A 5,654-nucleotide genomic window follows, 5' to 3' on the forward strand; every position below is an offset into this window, starting at 1 on the left:
AAAACATGAATGTTTACTCTAGCCAGTTCTAGGAGTTTTGGCTATAAAATCAGGCCAGAAAAAAAAATAAAAGAGATAATGACTTGACAGGAAGAAGTACAACTGTCTTTATTTTCAGATAACATAGTCATCTTTATAGTAAATCCTAATGAATAAGCAAAACAAAACTACTAGAAAAATAAGTAAGTTTAACAAGGTTGCAGAATGAATGGTCAATATACAAAAATCAATTGCATTTGTATGTACTAAGAATGAATAATCAGAAATTGATATTTAAAAAGTAGACCACTGACAATGGTACAAAAATATTAAATACTTATGGATGAATTTGGCAAAAGATATGGAAGACTTTTACACTGAAAACTACAAAATGATGATGAAATAAATTAGATAAGACCTAAACAAATGGAGAGGTAGATTGTGTTCATGAATTGAAAGACTCAGTGATGTCAGGATGTCAGTTTTCCCCAAATTGATCTACAGATTTAATACAATCCCAACCAAAATCCAAAAGCCAAGCACACTTTTTTTAATTGGATGGCTGATTCTGAAATTTGTATGAAAATTTACAGGACCTAGAATAGTGAAAATAATTTTGAAAAGAAAGAAAAAATTTCAAAAACTCACATTACCCGGCTGCAATATTAATTATAAAGTTACAGTAATCAAGGAAATGTAGTATTGGCAAAAAGATTGATATGTAGATCAATGGAACAAAATAGAGAGCCCAGAAGTAGACTTGCACATACATGGTGAGTTAATTTTCAACAAAGATGCCAAAATAGCTCAATCGGGAAAAATTAATATTTTCATAAAAGGATGCTGGGACAATTTGATTGCCATATGAAAAATACATGAACCTCAACCCTTACTTCACAGCATGTACTAAGCTAACTCAAAATGCTTCATATATCTATAAATAAGAGCTAACACAATAAAATATCTAGTAGAAAATTATAGTTAATTTGTGCCAAAGATTTCTTAAATCCAACACCAAACACAAACTTTTATAAAAGAAAAAAATTAACACTTTAGAAATTTTTTATATTCAAAATATTTTTGACCTTCAAAAGACATGGTAATGAAAATTAAAAGGCAAATCTTCAAATGGGAGAAAATATTTGCAAAAAAATTTACCAACAAAATATTCATATCCCATTATACAAATGGTGATTAGAATATGAAAAACCTAATTAAAATGGGCAAAACATTGAACAGACACATCAGTATGGAAAACATACAGATATTAAATATGCACATGGAACGATATTCAACAGAATTTGTCATTAGGATCATGTAAAACAAAAACACATTGCAATATTCCTACATTGCCACTAGGGTGTATAGAATTAAAAAAAGACATATCGCATGTAGGTGTTGGTGAGGATGTGGAGCAAGGGGAAATCTCATACACTACCAGTGACAACGTAAAATTGTACAGCCACTTTGCAAAAACAGTTTAGCAGTTTTTTAAAAAAGTTAAATATGCACTTAGTACATGAACCATACATTTCTCTTCTAGCTATCTAACCAAGAAAAGCAACATAAGTCCACAAACAGACTTGTACAACAATGTTCATAGCAGCATTATCTGTAATAGTCAAAAATTGGAAACAATCTAATATATATCAACAGGTCAATGAATAAACGTCATCATTTATCTATGCATTGATATACTACTCATCAATGAAAAGCAATGGACTTCTGCTATATACACAACAACATGAATGGACCTTCAAATAATTATGCTGAATAATAGAAACTATACCAAAAATTAGTATGTAACGCATGATTCCATTTATATAAAATTCCAGAACATGCAAACTAATCCATGGTGACAGAAAGCAGGTTGGTCAGTGATTGCCTGGGAACCAGGCAGGGTCAGAAATGGGTTAGAAGGAAACATATCAAAGGGATATGAGGAATAATTGAGGGGCGATTAATATGTTCATTATCTTGATTGTATTTATATATACTTATGTTCAAAACGCATCAAAGTGTGAATTTAAAATATGTTCCCTTTAACGTATGTCAGTTTTGCCACAACAAAGCTGTTGAACATAAAAGAAAAAAATCAACACCTCAAGGAAACAATCAAACAAATTTTGGAGTTGGTGTGTACAATGGGAGCCTGATTCCTTCGGCTAATTGGTGTCATTAAAAAAGGATTTATCTAGTATTAAAAGGGATTTAAAAACATACTATGTAGATAAAATATGTGGTCTTGAATAGGATGCTGGCTACAAAGGACTTTTTCTTTGCAAAAACTGGTTAATTTGAAGACAGTAATTATTAGATAATAGTGGATATATTATTATTATTTATTTTTAAGTATGATAGTGTTAAACGACACCATAATATGATTTTTTTTAATTTAAAGTGTTGTAAATTGAATGTCAAGATATCTGTATTTATTTTTAAGTAATTCAGTATTACAAATAAAATCTGTTAAGAAAAATATATTAGGAAATAGGTTTCTAGTTAGTGTTTTATGCTGTACCCCTGATTTTCAAGAATCAATTACTCATAAGTGGCAGATGATTATTCAACCATACACATAATAAAGATGTTATATTTGGCCCCTGAACAGGTGAGCACTTTAAATGGAGTCTATACTAGTGATGATGGCACTAAGATGCTCCACTGGACACAGAGCCTAACCTGCTCTGTTTCCAAGCAAAGGACAAAATTGCCAATTTTGATTTTATCATCTTTTCTCTAAAACGTAAGATATGAGGAAAAGAGGCTGTTATTAACACTTCTCTATTCTCTTTCTCTCATTTTGGCTGGTATTTTATTCTCTTTTTTGTAGTCTTTGTCATTCTTTTCATCTAGATTCACACTGTCTTATTATAGTTACATGAGAAAGAAACCTTTCCCTCTTCTACCATTTCAGAGTCAAAAAGAGTGAATGAATGTAATCATTCATTTATTCAACTAGTATTTATGAGTGCCTACTACAACAATTCTTAACTTTGTACATTATAATTAGCTGCACAGTCTTTAAGAACTTGGAATTCCTGAGTCCCACCATTGAAAATTCTAACTCAATAAGTCTGTTGTGGGACCTAGAGGACTGTATTAAAACAATACAAACAAAGAAAAAATTTCCCCAGGTATTTCACATTCCCTGCTGGGATTGACACCCATTGGCTTAGTATGTGACACTCTCTGTGCTAAGTACTGAAAATAACACCTCTGGATAAGACAAATATAGTTTTTTTTTTCTAACTGAGCTAGTATTCTTAGCCTCTTATTCATGGTTTCAACTTATGATTTTAGATACCAACAAAACATATTCGCTTGGATATCACATTTTCACACTCACTATAAATATGTCCAAAATGAAATTTATCTTTTCCTGAAAACATAGCATTTTTCCCCCTTTCCAACCATTTGCTCATCAAAAGAATTCAGCCAATATGGAAATCCTCTTGTTTTGAGAACAGTGCTGTGGCTGACTGATAGAAGTCTTTTTGTTGTTGTTGTTGTTGTTGTTGTTGTTGTTGTTGTTGTCGTTGTTGTTATGGTATAATTATTATTCTAGTTCCCAAGGTTAGATAACTTAGATGTATCTTCCCACTCTTCTATCTATTCTATTCCTTATATGCATCTTAACAAGATCTACCATATTTCTTCCAAAATTTCCTATTCATTCACCTAATACTATCCATTAGAACATTCATCATTTTGTTTAGGCCTTTTATTATTTAATATATATACAACAACAGCTTTCCAACTAGAATCACTTGCTTGTGTGTGTATGGTGTAAGAGTATAGTTTCAGAAATGCCTTCCGCAAAGATATATGACTTGAACTGAGTCTTACATGGTTAATAGGAATTAACTTGAAGAAGAAAAGGAAAGGTGTTCCAGGATGAAGGAATCCCATGAAACTTCATAGAATGTAGGAAATGACAGTCAGTTCAGTAATACTAAATAATAAATTTCAAGAAAGAATGTAGCTAAAAATATGACTGAAAAGTAAGTAGGAGTCATATCAAGAAAAGCCTTGTATGCCTTGCTAAAACTATTGTATTTCATCCTTATTTTCTTTAGGCAATGTCAAGACATTGAAGTCTTAAATGCCTGGGAGTGACTTTATTATATATAGATCATTATGGCTGCAGTATGGAAATTGGCCCAAAGGAGAACAAGACCAAAGCCAAGGAAAGCGGTTAGGATATTCCTACAGTAGTTTAGAATATGGGAGGACGAACTATGTCTGTAAAGGGCCAGATAGTATTTTAGACATGTTGGGCCATACAATTTCCTTTGAAAATATTCAATTCTGCCCTTGTAGTGGGAAAACAGCCATAGCCGATATACAAGTGAATGGGCATGACTCTGTTCTAATAAAACTTGATTGAGAGGCATTGAAATTTGAATTTTATATAATTTTCATGTATCAAAAATATTACACTTGTTTTAAGTTTTTCAATCATTTGAAAATGTAAAAACTATCCTTAGCTTGCTGGACATAGAAAGTTAGGTGGTGGGCCAGATTCAGCCATGGGCCATGGTTTGCCAACCAACCCCTGGTCAAAAGAAAAGATATTATAGGCTCTACACTAAGGAAGAGATAAAGAGTCAAGGACATATTTTAGAACTATTAAGAGGTTGAAATTAGCAATACTTGGTGTTGACATGATGTGGGAAATAACGAGAGAAAAGAGATAAGGACCCCTACCCTAGTTTCTTAAGCATCTAAATACAGTGTAAACAGTAGGGTTACGAGGAATGTGATAACATATATATTAGGTGTTTCATGGTTGAATTATCTCTATAATCTATTAAGGTCGTGCTCAAAGCCCCATTTCCCCCATAAAGGTTTTTTTTTTTTTTATTCGCTATCGCTAACACTGACTTCTTAGAATAAAGAATAATGTAATGGCAAGAGTACTGGACTTAATATCAAAGGACTTGGCTTCAAGTCTAGGCTTTGCTATTTACTATGACATGACACTGGGAAGTTATTTACCCTTTTTGAGCATCAGTTTCTTTATCTGTGTATAGAGGTAATAGCTATAAGTAAAAGCAGGGTCTTTGGCCTCTTCTCATGATGTGAAGAGAAATGTAATGTAATATCAAACTAAGTCTCTGTAAAAAGGCCGTGCAGCTTCTACTTTTACATTTGGTTTACTTGAACTTGAGCCCTGAGCTGCCATGTTAGAATTTCTACAAACCCGAAGCCACCATGTTGTGAAGAAGAACAAGCCACGTGGAAAAGCCACGTATAGTCTAACTGACAGACCCCCAGCTGAGATCCCATCTCACATCAAACCACCAGCCATATGAGTGAGCCATCTTGAGAGCCTTAATAGGACTAACGTCTTAGACAACATGTGATAGTAACTGCATAAGAGATACCATGAGGCATAAAGAATGCCCAGCAGAGCTCTCTGCAAATTTCTGACCCACTGAATCCTTGGGTATAATAAAAAGATTATTTTATGCCACTAAGATGTGAGATACTGTATTATTTAGCAATGGTAACTGGATTACTACCTCTAAGGACCGTTGTGAAGAAGCAATAAGGTAATTATATAAAAGAGGGCTGTTAACTCCTAATATTTAAGGCATTCAATTAATATCTACTGCATTTACTGGTAATAACGTGGGTCACATGTCAGTTGGTTATGATCTGGTTCATAC

This window comes from Pteropus medius, unplaced genomic scaffold (genome assembly GCF_902729225.1).
Source record: "Pteropus medius unplaced genomic scaffold, Ma_sr-lr_union100, whole genome shotgun sequence".
NCBI classification, from domain to species: domain Eukaryota; kingdom Metazoa; phylum Chordata; class Mammalia; order Chiroptera; family Pteropodidae; genus Pteropus; species Pteropus medius.